This window comes from Acomys minous (assembly GCF_964271855.1).
Source record: "Acomys minous genome assembly, chromosome: 7".
Lineage (NCBI taxonomy): Eukaryota > Metazoa > Chordata > Mammalia > Rodentia > Muridae > Acomys > Acomys minous.
This window is the reverse complement of record NC_140488.1, coordinates 121528514-121544028: the sequence shown is the minus strand read 5'-3', so window position 1 is coordinate 121544028 and position 15515 is coordinate 121528514.

Genomic DNA, 15515 nt, shown 5'->3' with positions numbered 1-15515 from the left:
ACACTTCTGGAGGGTGAAGTAGAATGGACTGACGCTTGGGGTGAAGGACCGTTTTAAAGTTGAGGAATACTCGACAAAAAGCGTTTACAATTTTGACAAAAGGCATTCACAATTTTATGGTCTTGGGTCAGAAAGATGGAAAGTGGAAGGTAAGAGTGGGAAAGTATAGAATTCTGAATTACAGTAGGGAATGATGTTTTCAAGTTCGCATGCACACACACACACCTATTGATGAAAGCAGGCTTCCTTGGCTAGACCGTGTAAATGCATGGTCCATCAAATGGATCTGAGTTCTTGAATACAACATCCTCCATTAAAAAATGCAGTCCACTTGTGTGTGTCTTCTGTGGGAAGGGCAATGGCTCCTTGTAAAACACACCAGATAAAATCTAGGTAATTAGTTAGGAGTGTGGCCTGCTAAATAATAGGTATTTTTAAACCAAGGTCAGAATGCTTAGTTAAAGTCTAGAATTTTTTTTTCCTTTTGTGATCAAGAGTAAGGCAAAAATTATCAATTCTTAACCACTTCTATTCAGTACACAAGAATTTCTGGCCAGTACATTCAGCCAACAAAATAGAAATAAAAAGCATGTCAGTTTGCTAAGTACATGAGTATTTATATTGTGTGAGGAATCCCAATAAATCTATAAATAAGTCTGTAACATAACAAGTAATGCTAATAAGGTTGTAGCACACAAAGCCAACATATAAAAATTAATGACATTTATACATTCTGTCAATGAGCAACTAGAAAATACAATTTTAAATGCCATGTATAGGCAAAGTAGGAAAGACTAGCCTTCACATACACTAAAACAGACAAATATTCACTAATGAGCCATTAAATTATCTGCAACAACACAGTAAAACAAAAAAGGGGATTATCCACATAAAACAATCACTGCTATTGGTAAGCATAGTTGCACATCTCTGTAATCCCAGAATTCAAGACCATAAACTCAAGGCCAGTCTGAATTACACAATCAGACCCTATCTAAAAGGAATAAAAACCCTGGCTCAGTGATGCATGCCTTCAATCCCAGTGTTTAGGAGGTAGAGGCAAGAGATTCACGAATGCAAGCTCATCTTCAGCTACACAGTGAATCTGAGGCCAGCCTGGGCTACATGAGACCGTGTCTCAAAAAAGGGAGAGGGAAGGAGGAACAGAGATAGGAAGACCTACCCACACACACATACAGAGAGAGAGACAGAGACAGAGAGACAGAGAGACAGAGTTAGTAAGATTGATATGCATGAAATAACATGAGACTGTAAAAGGTAAAGAAGAAATATAAAAATACTTCTTACCAGCCACATGATAGAAGCAACCATGTTCTGTAGCATCCTGCTTCATGGAGGGCGATATTCTCAATCGTGCGCATAACTAATAGCCACTCCAAATAGAGAAACCCAGAGAATAAAATAAGGTTGTGTATCTCTCCTCCACACATTGGCCCTTGAACATATCTCAACCCCAAAACCACCTTCATGATGTCTGTTTTCTACAACCAGGATCTGTGGGTACAGTGAACTTTCTCACACTTGATTGCCAAAGTGAGTCATGTCATACCCAGGGCCTCAAAGCAAAGTCTTTAAGTACAATGTCCATGCTCCTGGCACTTACTTAGACATCATGGAGAGTTTGACCCAACATCAACACTAGAGTTACTGTTAACTCTTCACATGCCTTAGGGCTATCTTTATTGCCTAGCTACTTTACAAGTACCTGTTTCTTGGAAGCTGTGGCAGGTGCAGCAATGGGAATTCCAGTATCCTATGTCCCAAGTCTCATAGCCAATAGTCCTATTATGCATGCATATGTTTCAGGTCTCTTCTTATCAGCTGAACAAGAGATACTTATCAGACACAGGCACAATCACGGCCACACACAGGTTCAGAATCCATACCCACTGCCAAGTGGTATCCCTCAATCTCAGCTCCTTCGGTAACTGTTCATACTTTATCACCTATTGCCATTATATATAACAATAATGTTCATCACTGCTCCAGATATCCAAAGTGTTGGCCCTCATTAATGCTGCCTACAATAGTATCAAGTAAACCATAAGATACTTCAGTACAATATAGCAAAATAAACAAATACATGTGTAATAAATTATGCACAATGTTAATAAAAATAACCTAGTGATGGAAACTTCTAGAGGCTGCCTTAGCTAGAAAACTAAAAATATATTCATATATGTATGACCTATCAGAAGGATCTGAGTCTTTTTAGTGGTTTGGTTTGGGTTGGGTTTTTTTGTTTTGTTTTGTTTTTGTTTTCAAAACAGGGTTTCTCTGTGTAGCCTTGGCTATCTTGGACTTGCTTGTAGACCAGGCTATCCTCAAACTCACACAGACCCACCTACCTCTGCCTCCCTGAATGCCAGGATTATAAGCACCTGGCTAGGGTCTGAATTCTTGACAACAACTTCCTCAAGAAAAATGCAGTGCACAGGCTGTTTACAAAGTGAGAGATACAGCTGAAGGGAATTATAAATCTCAATACTGCTAAGTTAAAAAGTTCCCCAAAGTTCATCTATTAATTCCCTAAATCATCCATAAAATACCAGCAGGACTTTTTTTAAAAAATCAATTAACCAATTCTAAAATAATAGCCAAAATTGTTTCCCTCAAAGAAACATAACTCATTCTACTTCTTGCTTTTCTGGCTTCCTATAAAGTAATTAAGTTGGTGTTAAGTTGGCAACACATTGATCAATAGGACGAAATAGACAGTCCAAAAATAGACCCATACATATCCAGTCAAATGATTTCAACAAAAGTTCAAATGAAATTTAATTGAGCAAAAAGGTGTACTCAATAAATGGCTCAACAACATAGAACATTTGGATGCTACTTTGTAAAAAAGGAGAGAAGAAAAAGGATTCTTACCTAATACCTCATATTATCTAAAAATGAGATAACAATGGATAGAATACTACAAACTAATGTGATATGATGGAAAAATCATTGTTAATGTTAATTAGGAGGAAAGTGCAACAAGCAGGACTTGCAAAAGAAAATTTTGATGAATCGTTTATCAAATTTTAAACTTCTGTTTTGGAAAAGACATTAAGGTAATAAACACATTACCAGTAGTAGAAGAAAATATTTGTAAAATATGTATCTGCACTCAAAAATATCATTAACATTATTAGTCATTAAGAAAATAAAAATTAAGCATGCAATGAGATAACATTATAAAATTACAAATACCTACACAGCTGATTCTATGAACTATTGTACAAGATGTAGTGTAGCTAGACTTTTCAGACATTACTGTTAAGTCATGTGGTAAGTTCATATTTTATCAGAAAAGGAATGCAAAATAGTTTTCCATAGTGATTGTCCCAAAGTTGTAAAATTATAGGAACAGAGAACAATCTCAGTGATTGACAGAACCTGGGGTGGAAAGGAGGTTTCAGACAAATGGAGAATCATTTGCCTGGTATTACATAGCTTAACTGTGATGGTTTTTACTTCACTCTATGCATTTGTCAAGTGAATTTTATGTGCATATATTATATATGAATAGACCTTTCTGAAACCGTTCATGTAAAAGAAATGCACAGAAACCTTAAGATACCCTATCCCCTATTTAAACTAGATATGTTGGCATAGCAGGTGGCTTGCTTTTGCATTCAGAATAAAAATCTAATGTCCTCGGTTAGATTGACATGCTCCATAATAATGGAGCCAATGCCTAATTACAAGAGGCACACATAAATTCTATCTGTATTTCATCCTAACAATTACCACACAAATTTGGATACTTTCATTGTGTTTTAAGATTATTATCATCATGCATCATCCAATTCCATTGGTCTCTAAACTTATGATTTACTTTCTTTAATATGTAGATCATCAGGTCTCTCAACCACTTTAAGTATAAGATTCAGTGACAGCTCCTTTTGCAAAGTGCCAGAACCTTGGTATGTAGCTAAGAGAATGGCTCTGAGTTTCTCAGCATTGAACTCAGAATATTGAGCCAGATATAAGCATAAGCATATTCACAAATATGTGACTACTTATAATTCACAGTAATATTTCTATGAAGTTCTTCAAAAATAGCCTATCCAATTTCCTGCTGATTCATGAATAACCCAGGTCAGCATCTCTACTGGTAAAAAAAATTCAGTAAGTCTGATAAACAGGAGCAAAACTCAGAGCAACAGTAGCCTGGATATTGGGTTGAAACCCATACCATAGGTAACTCAGAATATGCAGCAACTTTTACCAATTGGATACACCAAATGCTAGTTAACAATGTCTGCAGAAGACCCTTTCCTGTCCTCCTTTTTAAACTCTGAATTCTAATATCAGTCTTAGTAGTTTGCATATACAACTCTGTTTCTGTAACAAGAATAAATTAATAAACATTTTTTAAAAAAGAAAAAGGTAAAAAAAATTCTGTTTCAAAAAAGCAAAAAAAAAAAAAGAATCAGAAGAAGAAAAGAAAAACAAAAACAAACAAACAAACAAAAAACCGAATAATTGATTTTTATGGATCCCCTCCCTTTCTTAATGTTCTGAATTTTAAGAATCAGTGATTTGGAAAATTCTGAAGAATATACTTTAAAATATAAGTTCTAAGTACTTCCTCCAAATAGTAAAACTATCAGTTTGTTCACAATTAAATAAAGGCAAGACTGTCAAAGTTCTACGGTTTTAATGGTGTACTCACAACAACCATTCCAAATGCTTGAGGTTTTCCACAAGAATTTCTGGCTTCAGGGTCATTCTGTATTCTGTAGAATAATTAGAATTTTGATTAAGTATGGTTATTACTCAACATATTTTTAAAAATTTTTGGAAATATATTCTTCTTTCATATAATGCATTCCAACCAAAGTTTCTCCATGCCCCACTCTTTCCAGATCTCCCATTTCCCCTGTTCCTGAGATCCATTCCTCCTCTGTTTCCTCTTCAGAAAAAAGCAGGCCCCCAAGAATTGACAGAAATGTTCTCTCTTTCATATATAATATATACATAAGTCTATATCTTTGATGCATATACATGTGAAATATTCAAGAAGCCATCAGCATTTTAACATAATACACAGAGGGAATCCATCACCTAATCAAGTTTATTCCTTTTCAAGTCTCTGATGGAGTTGAAGACCAAGTGGTTAAGTTTTACAATAAAGCTTAGTTGTTTAGGGGTTTAGATGTTTTTAGGTCTAGATAGATATTTTAAGTTGATAATGACAAGATGTGATGGAGATTGATGTACATTCAGAATTTTAGATGCACCAAGATAGGAAAGATGTTTTCTTCAAGGCTGTCAAATACAAAAACCCAAAACACTAAGAATGTAACATTTATAAAATTCCTGATTGTGTCATGGTTCTTCTTGCTATAGGTAATCTATTGGCTATATGTATAATAATATAAATGTATATGCAAAAAATAAAATGTTTAATTAATAAAAATAAATTAGAAACAAAGAAAATAAATGTATATATAAAAATAAAATGTTTAATTAATGAAAAGAAGATAACACACATATTTATCACTTCCAAACATTTGACAATGTTAGTATGTGGTTTTGGAGGGAGTGTACACAAAATGGTGTGTGTGTGTGTGTGTGTGTGTGTGTGTGTGTGTGTGTGTGTGTGTAAGCATGCATAAATGTGAATTTGTGGGTTCATACAAGTGGAAGACAGAGGAAAACCTCAGGTATTTTTTAGACAAGTCTCCCATTGGCTTGGAACTAACCCATAAGGCTAGAATGGCTAGCCAGTGAGCCATCTCTGCCTCCTCTGTGCTCAGTTTTCAAGTGCATGCCACCAAGTGTGGCATTTTTCTCAGATCCTCATGTTTACAAGACAAGCATTTTACCAACCGACCATTTAAGCAAGGGTTTATAGAGTTTTCTTCTATTTTTATTTATTAATTCCATACCAAAGGTGGTTTGCAAGTATTTTCTCCTGCTTTGTAGGAAATACTTGCCCTCTATTTATGCCTTTTGTTATACAGAAACTTCTCAGTCTCATGTTTCTACTTATATATTTTTGCTGATTATATTCTAATACCATATCCAAAAACTACTGTCATGAGCAATATAAGGCGTTTTACCCCTCCATTCACTTCTGATTTTACAGTAAGCCAATGTATCCCATTGAGTGATAGAATTTCGCATTCTTTTTATATTTAATCACTTTACAGCCTGATACCAGCCCCCTTCCCTTCTCTTCCATGTTCGATCCAATCCTCATGTTCCTGCCCCCATTGCCTTCTCTCCTCATTCTCAGAGAAGGGGGAGTACTCCCTTGGGTACCAACCCATCCTGTCATCTTAACTCTTAAAAGGACTAAATGTATCCTTTCCTATTGAGGCATGACAAGACTGCTCAGCTAGGGGAATGGGATCCAAAGACAGGCAACAGAATCACAAACAGCACTTACTCTCATTGTTAGGAGACCCACATGATGACCAAGCTGCATATCTTCTACATATGTGTAAGGGGCTTAGGTCCAACCCTTGAATGCTTTTTGGTTGGTTGGTTGGTCGGTTCAGTCAGTCTCTGTGAGCCCCCAATAGACCCCAGTTTGTTTCCTCTGTAGGTCTTCTTATGATGTCCTTGATGCCTCCATCTCCCTCAATCCTTCCTCCTACTCTTCCATGAAACCCCTCCAGCTAGGCCTATTGTTTGGTTGTGGGTCTCTGCATTTGTTTCCATCAGCTGCTGAACAAAGAGCCTCAGAAGACATTTATGCTAGACTCCTGTCCACAGCATAGCAGTGTGTCATTTATAGTGTCAGAGGATGGCTCACTCCAATGATGTGAGTCTCAAATTGGGCCACTCATTGGTTGGCCATTCCATCAATCTCTGCTCCATCTTTATCCCTACACTTCTTGTAGGCCAGAAAATTTTGGGGTTGAAGCTTTTATGGGTGGATTGGTATCCCACTGGAAGTCCCACCTGGCTACAAGAAGTGGTGACCTAAGGTTCCATATGCCTGCTGTTAGGAATATCAGCTAGGGTCACCCTTGTAGGCTCCTGGGAGCTTCCCCTGTCCCAGAGATGTCCCCCACCAATTTCTGTTCTCTCTTCCAGTTCTCCTCCACCCACACCCTCACTCTTGCTACAGCTGATCCCCATCCCTGTTACCCTCAGTACCTCCTCCACCACTCAGTTCCCTCTCTCCATCTACTTCAGATATCTATTTTGTTTCCTTTTATGAGTGAGATTCAAGAATTCCCCCTTGGGCCCTCCTTGGATTCTTAGGGTCTGTGGATTGTAGCATGGTTTTCCTATACTTCATCGCTAACAACCACTTATAAGTGAGTACATACTATGCATGTCTTTTTGAGTCTAGGTTACCTCACTCAGGATAATATTTTCTAGTTCTAGCGATTTTCTTGTAAATTGGATGATGTCTTTCCAGTCTTAGACCGTCTTTAGATTCTGATGTTTTATATCTGTTATTTATTTATACTATATTAATAATGAATCTCAAATTCCAGCTTCTAATGATTCTTAAATAAACTTATGAATGGCCCTCCCATCTCCATTTTAGTTGAAACCATCTGTAATAAGGAAGTGCTTCGTAGAAGTATAAAACAGAAAAACAGACTGAGGAGCTCTGCAAAATCACCTCTATTTATCTTAACTACTCCATGATTTCCAAGCACATGTCTCTATGCTGACTTATTTCATTCTATATTTCAATGTTTTCTAGTAGTCTAGTTACCTGTTATGGATTTTAAAAAGTATCAAAGGATCTAAATGTAAATAATTTTATCTCTCTATTTTCTTTTGTATATTTCATGAAATACATATATATAAATATAACAAGTTCTGCTAAATGAACCTCACAATTGTGCCTTTAATCTGACTCTGTCTGTTCATTGTTACTGGCCAACTTTGGTCCACAATATTTACTCCCTGTATACCTACCTCCTCACACATCTCTCCCTTCCAGTGCATTAGCTTACATCTTTGCAAAAAGGTCATCCCAAAATGTAACATTGATATCTTCTTCCTCCTTAAAATTCTCTTGAGGCTTTCTACTGTCTACAGGAGAAAAACCAACTTCCTAAATAGGAACTATAAGATCTTTCAGAGTTTTAGTACTTGCCATCTCTCATCTTCAATTCAGCCTTCAAACCCCACTCAGATGTCAGCACCTCTCCCACACATCTTGCAACCAACTTTGGTCCAACAATCAAGAAAGACTCTCTCTCTGTATATCATATGCCTAATATTGTTACAAGTGCTAAAATAGAGTATAATATACTAGGATAGATATGCCATTCTCCTAAAAACCACTCCATGAGGAAAGATCTATTTTCCAATCTAGACACGTAACACTTGCTCTCAATCAACAGATAAAGAATAGATGAATGACTCAAGTAAGAAGAAATTAATTAATCCAGCAATTTTCCAAACATTCCAACTAGACCTCTTAATTTTTCCAAATGAAGAAATTCTTTCAGTCATAATCATTTGAGCAATGTAGTTGGCCACATTGTCATTTCTTCTGATAGTAACTATAAGATGAAATTAAAACCATGTTACATATCTGATTCTCTGAGTAATAACCCTGAAAGCAAGCCGTGAAATTTCCCCATTAAAAAAATAAGTTCTCCAACATAGTATTAAAATTCTGGTAAAGTCCATTACCATTTGCTTAGGATGGGCATGAGTTTACACCTTCAAATGTTAAAAGTTAATGAAGGGAATCAATAAAGCAAAGGAAGTAAATCCCTGCCATATTAAAGATTACAACATTCATCATCCTGGAATATTCCTGGCCTAATACTAGATGCATAATCTTTTGACATTTAAATAGATTTAAATTAAATTAAATAAGATGGTGTGTACATTACACACACACACACACACACACACACACACACACACAAAGAAATAACCTACAGCAAGACCACTGGAAAGCTCTGTCAGGGGCTGGAAAAATGACTTGGTGGCTAAGAATACACATTGTTCTTGAAAAGGCCCCAAGTTGTTTCCTATCTCCAAAGTCTGGCAGTACAGAGCCATCTTCAACTCCAGCTCCAAAGACATCAGAGGTGCCTCTGGTCCTCTGAGGATATATACACATATCGACAGACAGACAGTCACACACACACACACACACACACACACACACACACACACACACACCACCACCACCACCAACAACAACAACAACAACAACAACACAACAACAACAACAAAAACAACAGCAACAATGACAAGAGAGAATTTTAAAAGGAAAAGCTCTTCATACTGACACCTTAGATTGTATACATTTATGCCTTGAAATTTATGCACAAAATATTAAATGGACCTTGATTAAAGGATGACAATATCAATATGCTCATATAAAAGTCTGAGTCAAAAGAGATAATTACTACAGTTCTTTTTCAAAATAAATTAAATGTATTATTTCTGTTGTCTGTCATCATCATTTATAATGAGGATACAGACCAGCAGTCTGAAAAATATTCCTGAACAAGCCCAAAGCTCCTTACAATCAATGACTAACAACCAGCATAAGAGAATTCAAATGCCACAAAGGTAATGAAGACCTAAGTAAAACAGCAGTCATTGCCCCAACAGACTTGATAGTCATACAAAGCTGCCAAATACTAAAACAATTGTAAAAGCAATTAAATACTAAATACTTGTCAAATTGGGCTTTTTCTATTTAGTTCAACTTCCCTTTTAAATTTTTTCTCATGTTCCATGGCTCATCTATATATTTGACAAGTAAAATTATATAAATGTGTTATATGTAGCATGGTGCTATAAAATGTGTGTACATTTTCAATGGCTAAATCAACCTACTTAAATACATGCTTCAGATGATACTTGCTGTGCAAGGTGACTATAATCAATGTATTATATTCCTTAAAATTTCTATGTTGTCACAGTTAAAAGGAGCAATGTACTAAGTGTGTTCCACCATTTTGACATTCTATAGTCCAAGAAAAGTATTACCTCTTTGTATTTCCAAAATCACAGATAACAAAGTGTTCTAGTCAGGGCACACTAAAATTAACTTGATATGAGGAGCATTTACTCTCCAAAGAAACTTTTAAATACACTGAATAACATGCAGAGGAACCATAAGTAGACTAAAGTAATAATATAGAAGCAGCTCTGAACCCCTAGACTTAAAGAGAGGGAAAGAGTAGTTTCCATAAAACCAAAAGGAAAGTTGTTGATACACTGGAAAATAGAACTGACAAATGTCTTCAGCTTGTCTAGGAGACCATAGATATGTGAGCTCATACTTCTCTCTCAGTCTCTCTGTCTCTATCTTTTTCTCTCTTCCCCCAGGTGTGTGTCTGGCCCTCCCTCTATCCCCCCCCCACACCTTTTCATAAGGCACCCATGAGCAGAAATGACTTGGAGACAGAGGAAAACAAGGTTACTGTAAACCATTATTGTGGGGCAAAGATTGGGGTGAAAATAAGAAGATAATGACTCTGAAGGTATAAATGTATTCCATATTTTATGGGGAAATACTTTCTCCTACTTCTCATATATATCAGGTACAGACTGTATCACATATACAATTAATTGTACAAGAATGGTAGAAGCCAGATAAAGGGATTGATGATGGAGGGAGAATAATCACAAAGGCAAAGCAATTTCATTAGAGGAAATTCGAGGTTCAAACATGTTTCTAACCAGGAACAAAGTCATGATTAAGTAACCATATCTACATGTAAAATATACTCAGTATGGCCTGTGGAGTAGAAACAGCAGTAGCATGGAGGAGGTTGTTGAAAGTGTAAAATTCCTGGCCCTACCCTACCTGGTCTTAGTTTTTCTTCTTGGTTTGCTGTTGTTGTTATTTGATTGGTTGGTTTTGGGTTTGTTCATTTGCTTGCTTTATTGGCATGTGTTCATTTTACAGTGATGTGTTTAATAATGGCATTTTCATTTAAGTATATCACTTACATTGATCTAATTATCTTTCCTTCCCCTGTCTCCTCCCACCTTTCCCCTTTCCCTAAAAACTGATCACAATTCTACTTTCATCTCATATATATGTGATTCTATGTGCCTATGTAAAATCTATGATCCACAAATTAGAGACACCAATCTTTTATTTCTACTTACTGAGCCTGAATTACTTCACTAAATGATTTTACTACAAATGACTAAATTTTATTTCTTATGTGTAAAATATACTGTATTGTGTATAAATAGCACATATTCTTTAACTATGCATCTTCTGATAGGCAGACAGGCTGATTTAACCAGATGTCCTAGAGCCCATTATGCATAGTAGAGGTTAAGAATATCTTCTCTAAAAACTATGTAAAGTTACTTGGAGTGTTACTAGAGGTTTGGAGTAATTAAAGTAAAGGGACTTAACAGAGAAAACTCATAAAAGTGTATTTAATAAGGGCATTCAAATATCATTTTACAGAAAATACTGTTTTTTAATCCTTTCATATAGCCAAATGACAGGTACAATCAGGAACTGGATATATAATATTCATTAAATATCATCATAAAAAACAGATAGTAAATAGTACCCCATCATTATAAAGTTCTTTTGTTATATAAAAATTCTAAGGCTACCTAGATTCTCCTGAATATTTCTACAAAGAAAGGACAAATCCGCGATGTTTTAACTTGGAAAGCTGTGGCTGCAGTTTTGTGCTTTGCTGTCTTTCTCTTCTTAATGCTATTTCCCCTTCTATTTAAGGCCCAACTCTGGCATTTAATGGGAGTTCAGTAAATACTTTTTGATTGATTGAAACCCAACTACTTTAAAAATGTGTGCTAAACTGTAATAATAAATCAACATCAAAAGCTACTAGAGAAGAACACCACCTAGTGTTTCTTAGGAAGAAACCCTCTCCTTTCTGTAGAACAGTTTTGTTCTACCTAACCACTGTGTGTTGACTTCAGGAATTACTGCACCTACAATGAAGTCTCAGCATTGTTTCTATCTGCTTTTTACCACTAATCATTTCCCACTTGGAATAGCAAGAACATTTCATTTACCATTAAAAATACTACTCTCCTTTGACTGTGGCTCTCTGCATCTGTTTTCCAGCAGCTGATAGATGAAGCCACTCAGAAGACGATTATGCTAAGCTCCTGTCTGCAAGCATACCAGAATATCATTAATATAGTCAGAGGATGGCTCTCTCCCACGGAGTGGGTCTCAAGTTGGGCCAGTCATTGGTTGTCCATTCCCTCTTTATCTGCTCGATCTTTATCCCTATACTTCTTGTAGGCAAGACAAATTCTGGGATAAAGGTTTTATGGGTGGGTTGATGTCCTTATCCCTCCACTCAAAGTCCCACTTGACTATAGGAGGTGGCCACTGCAGGCTCCATAACGCCTGCTGCTAAGAGTCTCATCTAGTGTCACCTGCATAGACTCCTGAGATATTTCCCTGCCCCAGAGATACCCTCCAGCAATTTCCATTCTCTCTCCCAGTCTTTCCACCTCACCTCTGCTTTAAGTTTTGTGGAAGAGTGGGAAGAAGGATTGAAGGAGCCACAGAGGTCAAGGACACCACAAGAAGATCAACAGAGTAAACAATCCTGGGCCCAAGGGGGCTCACAGAGACTGAACCACCAACCAATGAGCATGAATGGACTGGACCCAGGCCTCCTATATATACATAGCAGATGTATACCTTGGTCATGATATGGGCCCCATAACTATAGGAGTAGGGGATGTCTCTGACTCTGTGGCCTGCCACTGAGTCCCTTTCCCCTAGCTTGGCTGTCTTGTCAGGCCTCAGTCAGAGAGAAGGCACTTAGTGCAGCTGCAACTTGAGGTTCCAGGGTGAATTGGTATGCCTTGGGAGCCTCCCCTTCTCTGAGGGGAGGAGGAAAAGGAGTAATGAGGAGAGAGAGTCCTGAGGGTGGGACTGAGAGGAGTGGAAAGAGAAGGCTGGGATCAGGCTGTAAATAAATGAAAAAAATACTACTCTCTTGCAATATCCATGTTCTCTTACTTCAGTTCTCACCAACTCAGTGCACATCATGCAGAGCAGGAATAAACATCTTAGTTTTCTTGGTCCTTGAAAACCAGATTCTATTTTCTATAATTTCACATGAGATTAATGGAAAATCAGTCACAGCGATAAGTTTTATTTGTTTTCTCTCCAGTGTCTCACTTTTCTACTCCTCTACCATCTCCCTCACTCTGGATAAACTATTTGCTCCTGAGCAAGATCTTTTACTGGGTAATCACTAAGACATTTTTATTATGGTTTCACACTCAAATTGTGTTGGCTAAGGAAGATGACAGGAAAGAAGTGTATTATGACCTGCTAACATGGCTCAACCTTAAGCCATGATTTTATCACAGAATGGTAACTGAAGTTATAATCTTCAAACTTTAATTTAGTGCTGCATTGCTCTCATCTAGAAGACTATCAACAAATTAAATTGATGTTGGGCATAAGCATATATTAATAAAAATTCTATTTGTAAATATTAATTTCTAATAGTCTCCATTATGAAAACATTTTTGGTAAAATTCAAATATATACTTCTGATCTACTACACCACTGAAAATGTATAAAAATGCATTAAAATTTGAGTATCTATGAGTTTAGAAGTGTAGGCTTTGAACTTTTTCAAACCTACTTTGGGGTTTTTTAATGCTTATACCTCCCTTCCAACCCACCTACCATAGATAGGAGAAAAAAAGAGGTTAATGGAAATAGGAGAAATAGACCTGTTTAGACTCAGTTCCTTGGAGTGATCATAGTCAGGATTTCAGCACATCAGTTAAACAGCAAACCAGCAATTCAACAAAGGTGAGTGCAAATGCAGTAGCTGGAATCCAGAGCAGCAGCAAGACCCAGAACCTCGAAGAGTTCCCTGGAGTTTTTCTCTCTAGGAGCATCTCAAAGTGGAGCAATGAAGAACCAAAAACTAGGAAGTGATGCCAAAACCAAAAATCCAGAAACTCTTGTTTTGTGGCCTACTTGTGGTGTGTGTGTGTGTATGTGTGTGTGTGTGTGTGTGTGTGTGAAACTTCAGAGTCTATGATAGGATGTTTATCAATTGGCAAAGACCATGCAGTTCCTCTTCTAGCAGACAAACACCAAGTGTTCTCTCACAAGTCTATTTTACATCCCACACTTGGGATCAAAACAAAACCATGTTTACATCCACTGTGTAGTAGTATTAAGCTTTTTATTTCCAAAATTTACTACATTAACATTTTAACTAATAAAACTCTTTCAATGCTTAAAAAGCACTTGACAAAATCCAACACCCATTCATGTTAAAAGTCTTGGATAGATGCATGCCTCCATATATACCCTAACTATATATACTGTATATGTAATACATACATATGCAATTTTAGTGAATGGGGTATATATAGGACTAGGGATTATTATCTTGATGTGGATTATTAAATTTCTTAAGTTTAAAGAACCTTTGAAGAACACTAAATTTCAGAGGTATACTTCAAAACACAGAAATACTGGTTGCTCAAAAATGTGACTCTTATGAACAGCACATCTTTCAAATTGGTAACTCTGCCCTGAATTTAACACAAATAAAGTCTCATGCCATATCTAGATAATATGCACTGATATATTTATTAGTTCATATTATTATTTACATGTAGTATTCCAGGAAAACATCATCTATAATCAAGGGATTAAACTAATTTAAAAATCTACACTAGGCAATAATACAAATGAACCACATTCTACTTTTTAAAAGTAGTAATCTGCTAATTTCTAAAGTAGTTTTAAAATAGTTTTCTGCAAACTGTTCCCTATCCCAGGCAAGAAAGTTGCAACTGGGATTTCTCTTTTTGGAATATCTTTCTCTGACTTGATTTAAAAAAAAAAAAAGGATACACTAAAGGAAGATCAATTAAGTGATATTAATTGTCTTCTATTAAGTGTTAAATCTTTTAAAATCACTTTTCCTTTCATTTTTGTTTGAGAGTTTCATACATGCATATGTGTTTTGCTCAAATCCACCTCCATTCCCTTCCCTCTAATTCTTCACTGTCTCTCAGCACATCTTCACAATAGTTTATCCCTGTAATCTCAGAAAATGGAAGGTAGAGGAAGGGGCATCAAAAGTTCAAAGACTTTTTTAGCTACATATTGAGTTTGAAGCCACCCTGAGCTACATAAAGTCTCAAAACTTTAATCCATAAATAATGAAAAACAGGATGTAACTTTCATGTCTAACTAAATAAATTTGGTAAATCTCTATTAAAATTTACTTCAAATATTGTTTAATATTGCAAGCTTAGAAGTTTACATAGTATGGTCTTGATTTAAACTAAACACCACACTACGCAGATATAATACACAAATACACTTAGAGCATTGGAAGTGTTAACGAGAACTCACAGCAACTTTGACTACATTTTCAATATCTATATCAGATCAAAACATCCAAAATTCTAGCATGTAAGGAGCTTATGGAGTTCTATTCTTAGCCCAAGTACTATTGGACAATTGATGTCTGCTAAGGAGGGAGAGTCAGTACTCTTCAGAGGTGCAGTCCAACAGACTACCCATGCTTCAATAAATGTTTTGT